Genomic DNA, 20095 nt, shown 5'->3' with positions numbered 1-20095 from the left:
AAAATGCAGGGTCTTTTAAAAAGCCACACTGGTTCACTAACAGGACTACACCCTGTTCTAGGAATCCCTTCTGATTTCTACTTATCTTACTGCAGTAATCATCCTAATTGATTATTAATTTAATATCATCCAAAAGTGTTTTATCTCTCTACTTTAACAGTGAGCTGCTCAGGAACTCTGTTTTCTTTAACTGTGGATAATTGGCTTTTTTTTAGGGCAATATTTTCATTTATTCTTTAAACTTTTCTTATACACATACAGTGCTTTTTGTCAGATATACTGCCACTACCCCTTTGAACTCCTGCCCTCCAGGCCTCAATAACATACCTACCCCCAAACGTCATGCTCTCTTTTAATTTTATTCTTATTAATTTATTACTATTCCATGATACCAATTAGAGCCTATCATAAACATATGTGAAGACGTCTACTGGGTGATGGCTCCCATTTCCCAGGAAAAGTGACTCTCCTCCTTTAGCAGCTATCAACAATCAGTAGCTCCTCCAATATGAATGGGCCTTGAAAGCTCCTTCCCTTTAGCATCTTGGTCTTGTGAAAGTCTTGTATAGAGAGACACATTTGCTAGAGTCTCAGGTGTGTCATATCTAAAAGATATGCTTTGTAATACTTTCCCCGACTCTCAGCTCTCACATTCTTTCCAACCCCTCTTTTTCAATGATCACTGAGTCTATTATTGTTTTCTATCTATCTATCTATCTATCTATCTATCTATCTATCTATCTATCTATCTATCTTCTATATCTATATAACTATATATTGCGGGGTTAAAAGGTCTGTATTTATTTTATTTTTTTCCTTTCATTGAAAACAGATTCTTTTCTCACATGTATCCTGATTAGCCTTTCCCTTTCCTCTACGCCTCCAACTTTCTTCCCACTTCCTCCCCAGTTTCGATCCACTCCCTTTCTGTCTGCCATTAAAAAAAAAGATTAGGCTGGGATGAAGAGATAACTCAGTGTTTACCAGCACTGACTGCTCTTCCAGAAGTCCTGAGTTCAATTCCTAGCAACCATATGGTGACTCACAACCATCTGTAACAGAATCCGATGCCCTCTTCTGATTTGTCTAAAGAGAGAAACAGTGTACTCACATACATAAAATAAATGAATATATCTTAAAAATAAAAAAAGATCAGGTTTGCTTCTAAAAGACCACGCTAAAATATAAGATCAAATCGGTATGAATATACCTATCTCAGGCATTCCAAAGAATAAGACTAAATAATACACGAGTGTCAAATCCATGGTAGAAAGCGAAATAACAATTTGCACAAACACCATTTGTTTTTCCTTCGTAACACTTATGTCTCTATGAGTGGTGGTAGTGACAGCCCTCCTCCTCTTCCTCCTCCTAGTGTGCATTTTGTTCTTGTTTTCCTCTCCTTTATTTTTTGACTTCTTTCAGTGACCCCCTTATTTGATCTTATTTCTACCTTCTCTGTTAGTACATTCTTCTGTTATTCTCCCCCTGTTCTACTTGGTGACATGTAGGATATAATTGTGCATTGACCTAGGGGACAAATGACCATCTACATTGCACATTTAGGGCGTGATGTTGCCTATAACTCTTCATAGTTCATAATTCTAATTTACATTTGAAATGGGTATATGATACTAGATTCATGGGTTAAAATTGTAATATTATTTTGGCAGATAGTTATGTTTTCCAAAGACTTCTTCTCTGGGTACATATTAAACAGTTTCATCATATAGTGAACTGACTTACATACCCTTGACCGCACAAATTAGAAACTGACTGAGTTGGCAAAAGCTCATCTACTTTTTGGAAGAAACTTAAAACTCAACATTTTATTTGTATTGTGCTCATATTGTGTTAAGAAGATTTCTAACATGATTGTTTTTCTTTCTCTTTCTTTCTTTCTTTTGAAAACAAAGTAGATGAATCCTTCATTATCCTTGCTTTCAAAGCTTTTGCTGTTTCAAAGTTTATGTGCTATATGCTGATGCATATGCTAGTCAAAAAAAAAAAAAAAAAAAAAAAGATGTGCCCCAACATGTGCCTGCAATCTAACTTTTAAATCTGTCACCACATAACATGCCCAGAAGGAGTTTGAAGATGTAATTTTGAGATAGTGAGCTTGTCCCATCTTTTATGACTTCCCTTGTACAAGTGAAGCAGGATGGGAGAGTTTCAGGTGAAGCTGGAAACATGATTGAGATTGATAGAGGGACAAGAACTGGGGACCGAAAATTGCAGAAATACCAGAAGTCCCTCTGTCTTATCCTAAGGCTAATTTGATTGAAAGACTATAAAGTGAACATGGACTCCTAAGTCATACATGTAAAACATTAAGGGTTCTGTAATTTATTACAGAAGAAATAGAAAGTTAACACAATGAATCAAAATGAGGGTTTTATTATTAATTTTCTGCTTGGATTTTATTTTTTTTGATAGGTTTCATAGATGTCTACAGTCCCAGCACTTAGAAGGTGGAGGCAAGAACATTGCAGGTTCTGGGCCAGCCTAGGCTACATTGTATGATAGTGTCTCAATAATAATAATAATAATAATAATAATAATAATAATAATGATAATAATAATAATAATAATGATGATGATGATGATGATGATGAGAATAATAAAATAATCAAAAGAAAAACTCTTGTTCTTTGTTTCCAAACTAAAAATTCTAACTAAAAATTTCAAACTAAAAGAATGCTAAAGTAGCAAATGATATACCACTTAACATGAAAGGTGTCTAGAGAAATGGCCCAGCAGTTAAGAACAATGGATGGTTTCCTGGAAGATCCAGTTTTGATTCCCAGCTCCCACAGAGTGGCTCGTATCCATCGGTGGCTCCAATAGCAGAATAACTGATGCCCATGACTGGCCTCCATGTGCAGCAGACACACACACATGGTGCACAGAACTTCATTCTGGCAAAACGCCCATGTATAAGAAAAGAGCAGACTCCTCAAGTATTTCAACATACATTTTGTTGCCAAAGAGCTCCACTGGGGGATGTGAGCTGGGGGATGGCTTGCTTCTACAAAGAGATGAAAGCTCAATGTGAATTTGTATAATCATCTAAGAGTTAATATACTAAATATATACATGTGTGTGTCTATTTTTAATTGATCCTCAGCTACGGTGCAAAATACTTTAATGCCTTGTATAGATTCAAAGAATTAGTCACATAAATTTGGGGCACATTAATAGATAATTGTTGGATGACATCTGTTTGAGGACCACAGACAGTACTAAACTTGAGAAAAGAAGAAAGACAATTATATCATGTAAAATATCTAAAGAAGCCTAGGAAAATTTTTGGAGGCTAGAATAGTTTTCTTCTGTCTTATCACCTTCAGTAGCTTTGCATGGTACTACCAAGGAAATTTACTCAAACAAAACATAATAGTAGCTTAGTCTGGGTTGACCGCTAGTTGTGCATGAACTGGTTTCATGCATCATGTAATGGTTCAATATTTTCCCATCAGTGTTGGTTTGCTTGGTCTTATGAGGTAAACCTCTGCATCTTGGTTCAATACATAAGCTTCAATAATCCTTTTCATTCTAAATACTGACAGGCATTGTGATTTTACTCTAGCTCACTCTATATCACACACAGAGAAGCAACTTCCTTCATATAAATTGACAAACTTTTTCTAAAATGCTGTAGAAAAGTTCCCAGTGCCCTGAGCCAGCCTAGGTAAAGCTGCATTGCAACAGTAAGTTCATAAGCTCTTTTCTGGTCCTGTGTTCCTATTTCATTCAAAATATCTTTACCACATCATCCTTCTCTTCGTACTCTGAGATTCTGACACTATCGACTATGCAAATGTGTCTTTGACTTTCACATTTTTTTTTGACTTTTACTTTCAAGCGTGCAGTCTGCACTCCACCCCCAGGCTTGTTGATTATGTACCCTTCTTATCCTATTCCCTTAATATCCTATTTACTGACTGTAAGTAAAAATGTAAATATCTCTTTATGGGTGTATTCTATCTCTTCTTCAAGTTAACCATATTCTCTAAGATTAGAATATGTGTATAACCACTAATTGTCTTTAATAAACGATGACCACTGCCTTCACTCTAAGTACAAAATATGGAAAAGGTGTAATATATAAATCCACATTTGCATGCTTGATTTTACTAGTGAAAGTTACCTGTGAAACGAAGCAAGAGCACAGAGAAGATTTGGAGGAAAAGGAAAAATGCCTAGAATCACTGCCTTTGAAGCCTTATTTTTCTTAATGGCTGAAGCTCAAACATTATTCCTTTGATGAGTTGCCATTTTGGTCCTCTGATATAGGCTTTTAAATATGTCTTTAAAATGTGGTCCAAACTGTCTACTGCTTGATATTTGACATTGTTTTCCCTGAAACTATTTTAGTGGTTACTTGGACATTGGATATTGTAATGACTTAAATTTGCTTTGTCAATCCATTCATTGGCCACTGCAAAGCAGGCATTCAATATGTAATCCAAAATTAGCCAAAAGTGTCACTTTGGCTTAGTAAAAGGTAACTGAGCATTCCAGTGTTACAAAATGGAATCAGAAAGCTTAACCTCGGCCTGGGCTGAGCACCAGGATCAACATACAGCTTAAAATGACTCATTTTCTTAGAGACTGCATTTCTTCATCTTTTGCAGTTAATGGAAAATATGCCCAAGTCCAGTCATATAAATGACTATGATATAGGCTTTAGTAATTTAAACAGATTAACTTATCACTCCTGGGTTTTTTTGCCTTCATACATTTAGTCATCTAGTTCCTCACATTTAGGAACATACATAATCTTCAATTTAGATCGGATTATAAAGCATATACATTTTTCTTTATCAGAGACAAAAATCACAGGCATCATCCTTAGGGGATGAGAGCAATTACTGTGCAATCCATCACTGCCTTACTGTGCAATCCATCACTGCCTCTTTTTCTATATTAAGGTATCCCTACACGTGCAGCAATCTCTTGAATACAGATTACTCAACATACTCAACAAAAAGAATATACTCGGTTCTTTTCACAATCCTCTCTAATCAAAAACGCCATCTCCTCTCACACATAAAAAAGATAAATGTGGATTCCAGGCAGGGAAGCTGGTAGACTGACTAAAGAAATTCACCTCCCCCTTTTCGTTTCCAGATCAAACCCACCAGTCTCTTCCCCAGCTCTGTAGCAGACCATATGCTGCAAACTTCACTACCTCCCTGATCCAGGCTCCAGTCGATAACAGAAATCACGCCCACCAAAAATTCCTCCCAACTCTTTCAGTTATCCCAGGCCCCAACTGCAGCAGGTGTTCCCTGAAAACGCATCAGCTAAGCTGCCAGCTTAGCAAGTAGGCCAGCAAAGCAGGTAGGTGGGTTTCAGATCTTCACTCTTTTCCTCTCCTTCAAATCTCCCAGTCTCATCCCTAGCTCTACAGCAGACTACCATTTATGGCCACTTCTCAATTTCTGCTTTCATTTCCAGAGGACTAAACAGATCCTGTGGAACACACTGCTTTTCTTCGTCCAGTCGACCTGCTGAGCCAATCCATTTTTAAGCTCATGCCCATTCCTAAATGTCAGCTCCCAATACCAAGAAAGATATTTTACCAGGAGCCTTTCTCCAGACAGACAGACAGACGCCTCACCTGGCAGGTTCCCAAAATTCTCTAGCAGGCAACACACAGTTCCCACATCCTTCTAAGAACCAGAAGGGGAACAGAAACCAAGGAATAATACACCGACCCATCAAAGACAAAACCAGAAATGAGCACCTAAATTTATGATCATTCCAAACACAAATGCCTAGACCCCATCATAAAAACACAATAAATACCAACTAGGAGAATATGTCTCCAAGATACACACAGCCCTACTGCAGTAGAGCCTAAGAATTTCATCAGAGCTGAAGCACAAGACAAAACCCATACACTTTTCTTTATGAATATGATAAAGGTCTTTAAAAAGAAAGTAAATGAATATCTTAAAGAAAATACAAATAAACAATGGAAGGAAATGTGTAAATCAGTTTAAGACCTGAAACTAAAATAGAATTAATAAAGAAAGACCAAAATGAGGCAAATCTGGAAATGGAAATTTTAGGAACATAAATAGAGGCAGAGCTTCATTAAGAGAATACAAGAGATGAAAAAGAGAATCTTGGGCTTTGAAACATGTTAGAAGAAATGGATACTTTTGTCAAAGAAAATGTTGAAAAAAAATCCTGGCATGAAACCTTCAGAAAATTTAGGGGATGATGAAATGACTGAATCTAAGAATAATAGAGGGATAGCATTGAAAATGTAAACGAGGAAAATACCTAATTAAAAAAAAAGAATAATAGAAATAGAAGAAGGTGAAGAAACACAGGTAAAAGGTACAGAAAATCTTTGCAAAAATATCACAGAAGAAAATGTCACTAACCTAAAGATGACTAAGACTATAAGAAACGTACACAACATCAAATAGACTGGACCAGAAAAGTTCTCCTCACCACATAATAATCCAAAAACTAAAAACACAGCTCAAGGGGAGGTCCCAAATCCTGACACTATTACTCAGGTTATGGAGCACTCACAAAAAGGGACCTATCATGACTGCCCTCCAAAAAACCCAACAAGAGTCAGATGCAGATACTTGCACCCAACCAATGGACAGAAGCAGCTGACCCCTGTTGTTTAATTAGGGAAGGCTGAAAGAGGCTGAGGAGAAGGGTGATCCTGTAGGAGGACCAGCAGTCTCAATTAATCTGGACCCCTGAGATCATTCAAACACTGGACCACCAACCAGGCAGCGTACACTAGCTGATATGAGGCTCTCAGTACACATACAGTAGAGGACTGCTGGGTCTTGACTGAGTAAGAGAAGTTAAATCAGGATCAGACAAGCAATTTAAATAGACTTATAATACCCAGTGCCACAGAAGAAGTAATTTAAAATTTACCAGGCAAAAGAAGCCCAAGGCCAAATAGTTTTAGCACAGAATTCTACCAGACATTCCAAGAAGAGTTAATACTAATACTACTCAAATTGTTCCATAAAATAGAAACAGAAGGAATATTGCCTAATTTGTTTTACCCTGATTTGATATTTATGCTGATTCTAAAACTACAAAAGACTCAACAAAGAAAGCAAGATACAGACCCATTTCCATTATGAACTATATTCAATTTTTTTCCCATAAAATACCAGGCCCACATCAAAACAATCACGCTCCATAATAAAGTAGGCTTCATCCCATAGATGAAGGGATAGTGCAATGCAAATAAATTGAAATTAAAATCCACCATATAAACAAACTAAAACACAAACAACATCATCATCTCATTAAATGCAAAAAAGGCCTTTGAAGACTACAATACCCCTTTAGATAAAAATCCTGTAGAGTCTAGAAATATCGGGATATATAATTCAACATGATAAAGGCTGTGCATAGCAATTACATCAAATTAAATCGGAGAAATTCAAAGCAATTCTATTGAATTTACAACAAGATGAGATTATATGTTCTTTTCATCTTGAGGTAACTTTGTCCAAATAAGTGAGATACTGGTAAGATAAAAACTTCAAGTCATTAAAGAAAGAAATTGAAGATATTAGAAGATTAAAAGATCTTAAATGCTCATGGATCAGTAGGATTCATATAATTAACATAGTCATTCTACCGAAGTGATCTATAGATTCAATGCAATCTCCATCAAAATTCCAAAACAATTACATACAGGTCTAAAGGAATAATTTTCAGTTTTATGTGAAAACCCAACAAACTATGGATAGCTAAAATGATCTTGAGTAGCAAAATAATTGCTGAAACTATCAAACTAGATAGTCATCAAACTTTACTACAGAGCTATAGTAATAAAGTCAGCATGATGTTGGAGCAAAAACAGATATGGTAATTAGTGGAATCAAATTGAAGACTCAGACATAAAATCCACACACCTGTGGATTTTGTATAAAGAAATCAGAAACACCCATTGGATAAAATATAATTTGAAAAATGGTGCTCATCAAGCTAGATGGTTATAAGTAGAAAAATCCAAATAGATCCATACTTATTACCTCACACAAAACTTGAGTCCAAATCAATCAAAGACCACAACACAGAACCAGATACATTGAACCTAACAGAACAGAGAAAGAAGGAGGTAGCCATGAATTTATTGACACATAAAAAGACTTTCTGAACAAAATATCCTTAGTACAGGCACTAAGATAGAAAATAAGTGGGACTTCATGAATCTAAAAGCTTCTGCATGTCAAAGAACACAGTCATTCAAAGTGACCGCCTATTAAATGAGAAAAGATGATTGCACAGCTACACGCCAGCTAGAAGTATAATATACACAATATATAAACAGCAACAATAACAAAAAAACATGAATGTCTTATAAACAAATAAGCTAATTTAAAAACGAGATACATATCTAAATAGAGAATTCTCAATAGAGAAAACTCAAGTGGCCAAGAAACACTTAAAAGAAATGTTCAATATCGATAATCAACAAGAAAATGCAAATCAAAACTGCTTTGAAACTTCATCTTATACCCATCAGACTGGTTAAGAGTCATCTGGCCAATTTTCTCTTCTAAAAGTCCTACTTAAAACTATTGTTGTAAGAAGCCATGATTTATCATGTATTAGAGCAAAACAGATTAGAATGTGTTAAAAGTTATCAAGTGAAAAATAGCAATATCAATGGCCAATCCTCAGTTAATATTCATATTCCTTATTATAATAATAAAAACAATATCAAGAGTTAAACTGAATATGTTTTAAGATTTTATTTTACTTATTCATTTACAAAATAATATAATAATAAATACCTATCATTATACTGCAAATATTAATTCATTGGAATAAAAATTTAAAAGTAAACACACAAAAAATTGTGGTAATGTTAGACCTCACATTGACCTTTACTTTCTACATCTAGGGCCCAGTTCCAAGGTCCATTCTTTTCCGTAATCATTTTATGATTCACTGAGCATATTTCCATCTTCCATTTAAAATAAGGTTGTCTGGCATTCATCAACTATCTATCCAAAGTATATATATATCCTTGATCTACAGCAGTGGTTCTCAACCTATCCAATGCTATAGTTCGTGTTGTTGTGACACTCAACCATATAATTATTTTGTTGTTACTTCTTAGCTGTAATTTTGCTATGGGTATGATTCATAATGTAAATATCTGATATGCAAGATATCTGATATGTGAACATTTTACTGGACCCAAAAGATGTAGTGACCCACAGGTTCAGAAACACTGTTTTATAATGTTCTACCTTGAATATAAGCACATTTGCAAAGAAAAGACAGTGTGCCTTCTCTCACTTCATCCAAATTATGTAAAAAAGGTCTTTCTACTTCTCAAATATTCTAGGATCATCTCTATTTTGTGTCTATTTAGAAGATCATATTATATCGACTACATTCATTTCTCTATAGCATTATCACATGTCTTCATCAAAGATCATACAGATGCTTGTTTTTGAGACATATTTTCACTCTGAATCATCTCAAATTTTCGATCGTCCTCCTGCCTCATCATTTTACGTACTAGCATTCCAGGTATTAGCTTCTGAGGAAGAGGAGGAGAAGGAAGAAGAAGAAGAGGAGGAGGAGGAAGAGGAGGAGGAAGAGGAGGAAGAGGAAGAAGAGGAGGAGGAGGAAGAAGAGGAGGAAGAGGGAGAAGAGGAGGAAGAGGAAGAAGAGGAAGAAGAGGAGGAAGAAGAGGAGGAAGAGAAGGAAGAGGAAGAAGAAGAAGAAGAAGAAGAAGAAGAAGAAGAAGAAGAAGAAAAGGAAGAGGAGGAGGAGGAAGAAGAAGAAGAAGAAGAAGAAGAAGAAGAAGAAGAAGAAGAAGAAGAAGAAGAAGAAGAAGAAGAAGAAGAAAAGGAAGAGGAGGAGGAGGAGGAAGAGGAAGAAGAGAAGGAAGAGGAGGAAGAGGAGGAGGAAAAGGAAGAAGAGGAAGAGGAAGAAGAGGAAGAAGAGGAAGAAGAGGAGGAAGAGGAAGAAGAGGAGGAAGAGGAGGAAGAGGAGGAAGAGGAAGGAGAAGAGGGAAAGGAGGAGGAAAAGGAGGAAGAAGAAGAAGAAGAAGAAGAAGAAGAAGAAGAAGAAGAAGAAGAAGAAGAAGAAGAAGAAGAAGAAGTCCATTTCTTCCCACTGGGATCCTTCCTCATCCTAATTCAGCATGATCCAAGACATGGTAAAAGTCCTAGTCAAGCCTGGATTCTATCCCTGGAATCCACGTTGCAGCAGAACAGAAGCAACTGTGGCAAGAAATCTGATTGCAGCCATGCCCCATATACATGGCCACACATATATCCACACAACCCACATGCAAACACATAAGTGCACAACTAAATGGATCTGAACAACTCAAACGAACTTAATAGTATCACTTTGCTTCATGATTCTCATAGATTTTTAAAATCATGTTAATTTGCTTTATCAAAATGAACCTTTCTCATGCCTGGCAGGATGTTGTGTTTTATGTGTGTACTGGGCATCCAAACTCACTCTAGTATTCTCAGAAAGCTTATGTGATTTAGGGAACTGGGATGGTACTACGTGTTGAATCTATTTGGGTGACATAGAAAAATGTTAATATTTAAAACTGCTGTTTTGGATAGGCAGTTGTTACACTTCTACTCTGCCCATGGAAACTGCCTTCTCTGTGACTTGCATTGTAAAAACTTTCTTAATTCTTTTAAAGTAATTTTTCAATTTTTTAGTGGCCCTTGCGTAACATGAGATGAGTTAATGTCTCTCTAACTGCCATAAGTCTCTGGGGCTACACCACTTTTACTGGCTCCAATTTAGTGAACCAATTTACAGACTCAGACCAGATAGTCTCAACTCAGGCAGACTGCACTGAGTGGTAATGATTTTCACAAAAGATATCCATCACTGTAATGAACTAATTACAATTACTAATGAACTAGCTCATCACTGAAATGAACAAATACAAGAAGCAACTGGGGAAGGGATGCATTTATTTACATATTATATTGTTTGTAAATTTAAATAATAATAATTTTATTTTGTATATTTAAATTTGTAACTCATGTAGATAAATTATAATTGCCAACATTGTTTATTGCTTAGTTCAAGAATCACTCTAAAATCCTTATATATAGTAGGTAGCTGGTCTCCTGGAGAAAAAAGTCCTTCAGGTGATCCCCATTTACAGAAACAAGTAAGGCTGAGCTAAGCTGGTAGTTAAATTGGCTTTGTGAAGACATAAGGCTTGTGGGCAATTGAGTTCAGCTTTGGAAGCAATTTTAAAGTTTATACTCTGAACTAACACAACAGTCTCTCTAAGCCACAGTTTTAGTGCTTAATTCACTATAAAAAAAACACAACACTCATACAATTTTTTGCACCTCTTTAGAACTTCTGAGTCAGAATATCTTGATAGGATACTAAAAATGTCCAATGAAGTAAGTCTCTTGTATGATTCTTAGGTAAATTATTTTAAAGATATAACTTTTTAAAAGTTTTTCTTTGTTTGTTTGTTGCCTGACAAAACATGCTGATATGTACAATACATTTTCATTTATGCAAGACTATAAGAATATTTCAGCACAGAACCTGTAAGTCAACCTCTTCTGAAAAAAAATCGTTAGACTATTCATGAAGAGGTTATTACAGCTACAACTTTGAAAAGTTTTGGTTGAATAATATTTAGTAATTATCCAGTGTTAAAACATTTGAATAATATATTACTTTAAGTGACCACAATGTATTGATACATTGAAACTGAAAAACTCCATACTATGACAATGACCAATAGTGATAGGAAGGGGACTAAGATGCAGAAAATCACTGTGTGGTGATTTCCAGATGGTCCACTCACTAAATAATGTCAAAAAATAAAATCCAAATCTATAGATCTCTAAACCTTCAGGATGTTCTATTTCCTTTTGCTACATGAGGCATGATGGATGGCCATTCTCATTGTTCACTACATGAGTCAGGATAGACAGCCATTTGCACTCTTCACACGTATTTATAGTCAGTGCCATTGCTACTAGCAGCCTGATCTATTGATAATCAAAGTAGACAGGCAAAGAATACTTGGAAGATGGCTTTCATTGATGCTAACTATGCTAACATTGCAATGCCAATGGGACAGCATAGGACACTGGCCTTGAGCCTTCTCGCTAATCCTGCTGATGAAAGCCAGAAAACACCAAAGCTTCAGGAAAATGAAGAACTCTGTTTGCAGGGCTTGTGTGTCTTCTGTCATGATATCATTGAAATTAGTATGGTTGAAAAGGCTCCAGATTCATCTTGAGTTCATCGTGATCTGATGTGGTAAAATATCTAGTATAATTTTTTTTATACTTTTTATTAGGTATTTTCCTCATTTACATTTCCAATGCTATCCCAAAAGTCCCCCATACCCTCCCACCAACTCCCCTACCCACCCACTCCCCCTTTTTGGCCCTGGCGTTCCCCTGTACTGGGGCATATAAAGTTTACAAGTCCAATGGACCTCTCTTTCCAGTGATGGCTGACTAGGCCATCTTTTGATACATATGCAGCTAGAGACAAGAGCTCCGGGGTACTGCTTAGTTCATATTGTTGTTCCACCTATAGGGTTGCAGATCCCTTTAGCTCCTTGGGTACTTTCTCTAGCTCCTCCATTAGGGGCCCTGTGATCCATCCACTAGCTGACTGTGAGCATCCACTTCTGTGTTTGCTAGGCCCCAGCATAGTCTCACAAGAGACAGCTATATCTGGGTCCTTTCAGCAAAATCTTGCTAGTGTACACAATGGTGTCAGCGTTTGGAGGCTGATTATGGGATGGAACCCTGGATATGGCAGGCTCTAGATGGTCCATCCTTTTGTCTCAGCTCCAAACTTTGTCTCTGTAACTCCTTCCATGGGTGTTTTTTCCCAATTCTAAGAAGGGACAAAGTGTCCACACTTTGGTCTTGGTTTTTCTTGAGTTTCATGCGTTTAGCAAATTGTATCTTATATCTTGGGTATCCTAAGTTTCTGGGCTAATTTCCACTTATCAGTGAGTACATATTGTGTGAGTTCTTTTGTGATTGGGTTACCTCACTCAGGATGATGCCCTCCAGGTCCATCCACTTGCTAGGAATTTCATAAGTTCATTCTTTTTAATAGCTGAGTAGTACTCAATTGTGTAAATGTACCACATTTTTTGTATCCATTCCTCTGTTGAGGGTCATCTGGGTTCTTTCCAGCTTCTGGCTATTATAAATAAGGCTGCTATGAACATAGTGGACCATGTGTCCTTCTTACCAGTTGGAACATCTTCTGGATATATGCCCAGGAGAGGTATTGCTGGATCCTCCGGTAGTACTGTGTCCAATTTTCTGAGGAACTGCCAGACTGATTTCCAGAGTGGTTGTACAAGCTTGCAATCCCACCAACAATGGAGGAGTGTTCCTCTTTCTCCACATCCTCACCAGCATCTGCTGTCACCTGAATTTTTGATCTTAGCCATTCTGACTGGTGTGAGGTGGAATCTCAGGGTTGTTTTGATTTGCATTTCCCTGATGATTAAGGATGTTGAACATTTTTTCAGGTGCTTCTCTGCCGTTCGGTATTCCTCAGTTGAGCATTCTTTGTTCAGCTCCGAGCCCCATTTTTAATGGGGTTATTTGACTTTCTGGAGTCAACCTTCTTGAGTTCTTTATATATATTGGATATTAGTCCCCTATCTGATTTAGAATAGGTAAAGATCCTTTCCCAATAAAAGCAATCTACAGCAAACTAGTAGCCAACATCAAAGTAAATGGTGAGAAGCTGGAAGCAATCCCACTAAAATCAGGGACTAAACAAGGCTGCCCACTTTCTCCCTACCTATTCAACATTGTACTTGAAGTCCTAGCCAGAGCAATTCGGCAACAGAAGGAGATCAAGGGGATACAAATTGGAAAGGAAGAAGTCAAAATATCACTTTTTGCAGATGATATGATAGTATATATAAGTGACCCTAAAAATTCCACCAGAGAACTCCTAAGCCTGATAAACAGCTTCTATCAAGTAGCTGGATATAAAATTAACTCAAGCAAGACAATGGCCTTCCTGTACACGAAGGATAAACAGGCTGAGGAAGAAATTACGGAAACAACACCTTTCTCAATAGTCACAAACAATATAAAATACCTTGGCGTGACTCTAACTAAGGAAGTGAAAGATCTGTATGATAAGAACTTCAAGTCTCTGAAGAAAGAAATTAAAGAAGATCTCAGAAGATGGAAAGATCTCCCATGCTTATGGATTGGCAGGATCAATATAGTAAAAATGGATCTCTTGCCAAAAGCAATCTACAAATTTAATGCAATCCCCATCAAAATTCCAAGTCAATTCTTCAACGAATTAGGAAGGGCAATCTGCAAATTCACCTGGAATAGTAAAAAAACTAGAATAGCAAAAACTCTTCTCAATGATAAAAAACCCTCTGGGGGAATCACCATGCCTGATCTAAAGCTGTACTACAGAGCAATTGTGATTAAAAACTGCATGGTACCGGTATAGCGACAGATAAGTAGACCAATAGAATAGAATTGAAGACCCAGAAATGATCCTACGGTCACTTGATCTTTGACAAGGAAGCAAAAACCATCCAGTGGAAAAAAGACAGCATCTTCAACAAATGGTGCTGGCACAACTGGCAGTTATCATGTAGAAGAATGCGAATTGATCCATTCCTATCTCCTTGTACTAAGGTCAAATCTAAGTGGATTAAGAAACTCCACATAAAACCAGAGACACTGAAACTTATTGAGGAGAAAGTAGGGAAAAGCCTCGAAGATATGGGTACAGGGGAAAAATTCCTGAATAGAACAGCAATGGCTTGTGCTGTAAGATCGAGAATTGACAAATGGGACCTAATAAAATTGCAAAGCTTCTGCAAGGCAAAAGACACCGTCAATAATTTTTTTTTCTTTAAACCATGGATGTGGTTGACAATGCTGTGGTGATAAATATTGCCAACTTGACATGGTCTAGAATCAACTCAGATATAAGCAACTGTGCACATCTTTGAAGTAAATTCTAGATTGTTTTAATTGAGGTAGGAACCACCTTAAGTGTGGGTAGCAGCACTCACGAGGTGGGGGTCCAGACAGCATAAAATGGAGCAAGAGGGCTGAGCACCAGCATTCCCCTCTCTCTCTCTCTCTGCTGTCTTACTGTGGATGCTGCGAGGCTGGCTGCATTAAATCTTTGCTAATACAACTGACTTTACCATCCATCTATATCATGATAAGCTCTTCCTTAAGGTGCTTGTTCCAGGCATTTTGACACAATGATAAGGTAGCAGAAAAGAAGCATTCTTTACCATCATTGTCATTTTATAGCTGAGGGAATTTGCCCCTCAGCAACTCAAGTACTGTCTGTCAGAACTGAAAAATTCTACAACTTATGGTATTGCAACTCTATATACCATAACCTTATGATGCGCTAAATAACCACATGCTGTTTATGTTCAAATGTCTTCTGTACATTGATATTATATACACAGAGCTGGTCGGTGACTATTGGGAGTTCAATACATGTAAAATATCTGTAGTGAATTTTATTTGTGAGTCACAGAGAAGGGTATTCCACGGGGTTTGGAGATAAATAATTTAAGGGACTCATGAGAACTCTGAAGATAAAATAGACCCAATGCAAACAACTTTCTATGTGTACTGTTAGTGTTTTTCTTTTGGCCAAATAGATAACAAGAAACTAATAAATTGTTATGAAATGACTTTGGTTAATTGTCATCAAAGTACTTATATAATAAAATTTAGACAATTGGGAATATGGGATTATGTATCATGATGAAGCTTATCTCTGGTCATCCACATAATACTCTAGAGATGTCCAGCAAGGTAAATAAATGTTACAGTAAAGATAGAGAAGGATCAAATGCAAACAAGTACACGTACCTTGTACTGTAATGAATTGTGAGATAAAGTATTAGAACTCTATCAAGTTCCTAAGCTTACAGTAAGTCTCTGTGGCTTACATATACACTTTCCTCTAGCCATACCAGAGTATGTTTACATCCACCCCTGAACCATATGGTCTCAAATCTTTAAAATATCTTCCATAAAAATGTCCGTCTCTAACTATAGTTCTAGGAATTCAATAAGTCCTTCTAGAAACTGTTGGCACTGTACACATGATACACTTATACAAACAAAATAATGCACAAAAAGTGAAGATAAATTAATCTATTAGTTTAGTAATTATGCAGAAATTAATACACAAAAACTAAAGATAAATCCACCTTAGATGAAACGCCCAACAGTAGGGAGAGGGAACTTATAGAGCCACCTCCAGCAGGAAGTCAGAACATCAAGTGAGGGATGGGATTGCCATCTACTGTCACATCTCTGACCCATAATTGTTCCTGTCTGAAAGAATTACAGGGATGGAAATGGAGATGAGCCTGAGGAAAAGAAGGTCCAGTGACCAGTCCAAGGTGGGATCCAGCTGAAGGGGAGGTCCCAAAGCCTGACACTATTACTGAGGCTATGGAGAGCTCACAAAAAGGGATATATCATGATTGTCCTCCAAAAGACCCAACAAGCAGCTGAAAGAGTCAGATGCAGATAATTGCACCCAACCAATGGACAGAAGCAGCTGACCCCTGTTGTTGAATTGGGGAAGACTAAAAGAAGCTGAGGAGAAGGGCAATCCTGTAGGAGGACCAGCAGTCTCAATTAATCTGGACCCCTGAGATCTCTCAAATACTGGACCACCAACCAGGCAGCATACACCAGCTGATATGAGGCCCCCAACATACATACAGTGGAGGACTTCTGGGTCTGTGTTTACTAAGAGATGATGCACCTAACCCTTAAGAGACTGGAGGCCCCAGGGAGTTTATAGGTCAGGTGGGGTGAGGGTTAGGGGCATCAACATGGAGATGGAGTGGGGTGGGGAGGAGGTGTGGAATATGGAAGAGTTGGAGGGTGGATGGGGAGCGGGGAATGAAATATGGAGTGTAAAAAATAAATTAAAAATAAAAAAAAATAAAAATGTGTTATTTAGAACCTTTTGGTTTCTAGCAAAGAAAGTGGGCTGCTTACCCAAGAAGTCATGTGCAACATTTCTATACATACAGGTCAGTAGAAACCAGGAGAGGCATAGCACCTGTCTTTAGCATCTAGTATTTTTCTGAGTATCTAAATTAAACAGGTATTATGATAACAAAAAGTCAAGGCTCCCTCAAATCAAAAGATTTAAAAAATAATTTGAAGACATGAATTATGATTTTCTCAAGCACCTTTAAGCTATCTGTTGGACAAATATTGCCAACTTCACATTTTAGATCTAAATGTTATTTTCACATAAAGAAGATTTTGCCAAGGGAAGGGCACTTGTTTCTGTGGAAAGCACTTCCATCAATACTGTTATAAAGCCATCATACCCACTTTATTAGGGAGACCAGGTATGCATCACAACCCTCCCCCCACTTTACAGATAATAAGATTAAACCTAAGGCTAATGGAGGCTATGCATTTTCAATTCACTGTCTCACAGCTCATAAACACATGAGTGGTTATTCTACCCAGGGCTCTGTAGTTTCCAGTCACTCATACTTTTCCATTACATCACATATGTCATTGATGGTTCCTATCTGCCAGGTTCAGGGAGGTAGAAACTCAAGAGACCAATTAAAGAACCATCAGTCATATCAGCATGTAGAGGCCAGCAGAAATGACAGGCTGTGTGGCGAAAGGTTCAGTGGGACTCTGAAAGCTCCTCTCTTTAAGTTACTAAACATACAGCCCATGTTTATTTGAGCAACAGGCAAGGCTGTGTTCTAAGGTAAGTCACATAGCATGATTTACTGAGCATAGGGATTTACTAAAAAGCATCTGCCAAAATCAATCTAGCCTAAATATGAAAATGTGTTACACATCAAAGTTCATACACATGAAATTTGACAAATGCAACTGCAGTGGGTTTCTAGACAAACAGGGGCACTGAATTTCATCCTTCATACAGTCAGATCTTTTCCCAGCCCCTCCAAAGCTGTAAGGGTCATACATAAGTACAACTTGTTCTGGTAGTCTCTGGGATTAGCTCACACATTACAGATTTCTTCGGAATACTGGGCTGAATTCTTAAAAGTTCTTGGCACTCATTCTTCTACCCTCAAAAGACAGTACTATATTCTCCCTCTTTCTGGCACTGTCCTTCTTATTTCTCTTACATATCGTTATTTCATCAAATGTATGTCCTCAACCTGATTCCAATTTTATTTTGTTTGTTGAGCCAGTGAACCTGGGTAACACAAGGCACATGGCCAAACATCTGGGAATAATAAAAGCAATATTACAGAAGAAGAACATCAAGAATCCTGTAGCCATAAGGTAATGTTGGTTAGCTCAGAGAAATACATAATAGTATGTGTGTGCGCTCTTCCATGAGAGTTGTGTTCTCCAAGCTGACAAAACTAGGTCAACTATCCCTGACAATGTACTTTCAGGACAGGAGGCTGAGGGAAAACAGCACTTGCCTGTGCATCTGGTCCTGATTTCAGTCTTGATTTGTCATTTCTTCATATTGTCTTAGACTCAGAGAACCCTACAAACTACAGTGTGTGTGTGTGTGTGTGTGTGTGTGTGTGTGTGTGTTAGATGATCAACTGAAAAGGAAAGGGCAGATAGCCCCTATATTATTTTTCTTCTTGTGTTTCTTAGGTTTTGCTTTCATAGTTGGGGTCCAGTAGTGATAGGAAGAGTCTATGACAGCCTATTTTTTCTTATCCACAACCATGGTGATTCTTTTCACTGTTTATGGGGAAACTGCTTTGTCACTAGAATTTAGGACAGTTTTGGGTTGATAGGTGATGTGGACTGTATTCAGTGATCACACAAATGTGAAAGTGACTCTGGTTTTCTTTGTACTACTGTGAAACACACTGCTTATAGATGTCTTCGTCAGCTGCTAGTTTTATAAAGTTTGCACCCACACTTTCTTTTTCACTGAACTCCTCCTTCTTCATGTCTTACCAATTAACTCAGAAAGGGCAGCCCTATTCTTCCCTCAACTGTTTTAAAGAAATTCTAATTGATTGATGATTAAATTTTCCTTACATCTTTTAACTTCAGAATTTAAGGTTTAAATGCTTAAGGTTCTGAAAATAATTGCAAGTTGAATGTGCTGCCCCAAATGGGACATTCATACCGCTCCCTTCAGAGAGTTAGGAAACATCAAGGAAGAGGAAATGGAAAGAATGTAAGAGACAGAAGTTAGGAAAAAGGATTGTAATTTTTCTGGGAACTATATATTAATATAACCATGATCTCAGAACATTTGCAGTTGCCTGAAATAGGGCACAGAAAACTGGACTTGCCAACAGTTAATCACACAGGTGGGAAGGATCTCATGGGACTCTGCCATTCACTGATAAACTAGTGGCTACTGGTGGATTCTGGGGCAGGATGTGTGGGGCAATGGGCTATGCACAAACAGGCTGGTCTCTATTCGAGTTGAGGTCTGAACCCCGGTGAAACCCAGTGGTGATAATTTTCACCTACACGGGACAGAAGGCGTTCCCTCATGAGTCCTGGACCTCTGGCTTCTGACAAAGTTACTGTCCCCCACAACCCCCAAGGGAAAAGTTCATGGCTTTCAGTCATGTAGACAATGGCCCAAGCTTCTGACCTTCAGGCTAGACTCCTTCAAGTTACCTAGCAACAGCAAGATAACAAGCCCACTATAAGAGGGGCTGCTTGGCCCCTCCTCACTCTCTTACTCTCTAACCTCTTACTCTCTAAGCTCTCTCTTTCTCTTAAGCTTTCATCTTTCTTATTCTTTTCTCTCTTTCTCTTTCCCCCTTTTCTCCTCTTGACCATGGCAAGTCTCTCTCCTTTTATCTTCTCTCTTTTCCCTGCCTTTCTACAATAAAGCTCTAAAACCATAGACTGTCTCTGTTCATCAAGGCCCAGACTAAGGACTCTGGCCTGTGTGGAAACCTCTCTCCCTCTGCCCTCTTCCCAGGGAAGAGCCATCTCAGGGCTTATGGAAATTAGCACAGAATGTCTATACAGGCATACAAGTGAGAGATTCAATAAAAACCTGTCTTTCTCTGAAATAGTAAATGACATCAATCTGAGGACTGAAG

Source organism: Mus musculus, chromosome 15, assembly GCF_000001635.26.
Source record: "Mus musculus strain C57BL/6J chromosome 15, GRCm38.p6 C57BL/6J".
NCBI lineage: Eukaryota > Metazoa > Chordata > Mammalia > Rodentia > Muridae > Mus > Mus musculus.
The sequence above is the reverse complement of the archived record's forward strand: the minus strand, read 5'-3'. Positions refer to the sequence as shown.